Source organism: Taudactylus pleione, unplaced genomic scaffold (genome assembly GCF_031769625.1).
Source record: "Taudactylus pleione unplaced genomic scaffold, aTauple2 ptg000473l, whole genome shotgun sequence".
Classification (NCBI taxonomy): domain Eukaryota; kingdom Metazoa; phylum Chordata; class Amphibia; order Anura; family Myobatrachidae; genus Taudactylus; species Taudactylus pleione.
Window position 1 is genome coordinate 6,218,138 of NW_028284875.1, and position 2,400 is coordinate 6,220,537.

Below are 2,400 nucleotides of genomic sequence, written 5' to 3' on the forward strand. Positions count from 1 at the left end.
AGGCAGAAAAAAAACACAAACATGACTGTTTTTAAGTACCAGTACACACAGCTGCTTTGGTTCATATGCACTGTAAACATTACTTTAGTTAGTCAACAAAATGGAATGCAAAAGACTACCTCTTTATTGGTAAAAGAGTTGCATCAATCTGTTTTGCTGCAATGTAACATGAGGGTCCACACTATTAGGTTTGGATAGTACAATCACATTTCATGCTGGGATTTGTAAAGCAAAGAACACAAATAAACGGCTTTCCTATATCGCAACAATTAATGATTATACTAATGAAAAAATCAGTTTCACTCAAAGATGTTACTAAACCCTAGTGGCCTAATGGATAAGGCAATGGCTTCTTAAGCCAGGGATTGTGTGTTCAAGTCCAATCTGGGGAGATAGGTTTATTTCATTAAAATAATTTTGGAGATGTTCCTTTTATTCTTGCTTCATACTGCACAAATGGCTCCACCAGAAACTTTTATCTGCTTATCAATCCGGAACTGTTCAGCTTGCAAAATTATGGCCCAGTATCTAAAAGCAGACTTTTATCCTAATGACATTGTGGATTAGTTTTCTGAAAAGTTTACTATCACCTTGGACAGTGGTTTCAAGTCCCATCTAGGATGCATGTTCCTTTGTTGCTCATTCTCATTCTAGAAGTTATGCTTTTTTTCAATGCAGGTGACTGTCTTAATGGTATTGCAGAAAATCCATATGTACCAAAACATACCTATTAAGTTTTAATTGCAATTTAATATCAGAGTGGCTACAAAATAACAATTTCTATTGCAATTGCTGATGGGTTTCTTGAAGTCCTTTCATCCATGTCATCAAAAGGGTAATTTTCTGCCTTTTATATTTCTTTTGACACTGACTTTACTGACAATTTAGGTGCTTCAGACCAAAAAAACAATGTTTACCTTTAAATATAGAGCACAAGTGAGATTTAACTTATTTTTATTTAAAGATACTGCATTTTTTGATATTATAGTGTATATTTTCCCTATGCAACATTAAAGTTACATATATCTATAGCAAATATTATTTAAGATAAATAAACAGGAATTATTTTACAATTTTGATAATATTGTACTGTACAACAGTGGCATGAATTCATTGTAATATACACCTATGGATACATAAAACTGGGCAATAACACAAATGCACAATATAATTGATTACCTTATGATTAGAATATTACTTTTATTAGGTACTTTAGTATTGGGTGCAGTAGTTTAGTGGATTTAAAAAGTAACTAATTTAAAATTAATAAACCAAGTTAATTTACTTAGTCAACTCGATGCTAAAATCACTCAACTAAAAATAATGTGCTTTGACCATGTGCTCCTGTGGCGCAATCGGTCTGTGCGCAGGACTTATAAGACAGTATCTGTTGAGCAATGCTGAGGTTGTGAGTTCAAGCCTCACCTGGAGCAAATGTAATTTTTTTTCTAATGTCATCAGTTAATGATTATCATCTGCTTCCTGAACATCCTGATATGAAGGCAGAAAAAAAACACAAACATGACTGTTTTTAAGTACCAGTACACACAGCTGCTTTGGTTCATATGCACTGTAAACATTACTTTAGTTAGTCAACAAAATGGAATGCAAAAGACTACCTCTTTATTGGTAAAAGAGTTGCATCAATCTGTTTTGCTGCAATGTAACATGAGGGTCCACACTATTAGGTCTGGATAGTACAATCACATTTCATGCTGGGATTTGTAAAGCAAAGAACACAAATAAAGGGCTTTCCTATATCGCAACAATTAATGATTATACTAATGAAAAAATCAGTTTCACTCAAAGATGTTACTGAGCCCCAGTGGCCTAATGGATAAGGCACTGGCCTCCTAAGCCAGGGATTGTGTGTTCAAGTCCCATCTGGGGTGATAGGCTTTATTTCATTAAAATAATTTTGGAGATGTTCCTTTCATTCTTGCTTCATACTGCACAAATGGCTCCACCAGAAACTTTTATCTGCTTATCAATCTGGAACTGTTCAGCTTGCAAAATTATGGCCCAGTATCTAAAAGCAGACATTTATCCTAATGACATTGTGGATTAGTTTTCTGAAAAGTTTTCTATCACCTGGCACAGTGGCTTCAAGTCCCATCTAGGATACATGTTCCTTTGTTGCTCATTCTCATTCTAGAAGTTATGCTTTTTTTCAATTCAGGAGACTGTCTTAATGGTATTGCAGAAAATCCATATATACCAAAACATACCTATTAAGTTTTAATTGCAATTTAATATCAGAGTGGCTACAAAATAACAATTTCTATTGCAATTGCTGATGGGTTTCTTGAAGTCCTTTCATCCATGTCATCAAAAGAGTAATTTTCTGCCTTTTATATTTCTTTAGACACTGACTTTTCTGACAATTTAGGTGCTTCAGAC

The 2,400-nt window shown here is 34.0% G+C and overlaps 1 non-coding gene across 1 annotated transcript; it reads left to right on the top strand.

The window, feature by feature from the left end:
- Positions 1 to 1,819: 1,819 nt before the first annotated feature.
- Positions 1,820 to 1,892, top strand: TRNAR-CCU (transfer RNA arginine (anticodon CCU)). Its single transcript has one exon. It is a non-coding gene; the product is annotated as a tRNA-Arg (tRNA).
- The last annotated feature ends 508 nt before the right edge of the window (positions 1,893 to 2,400 follow it).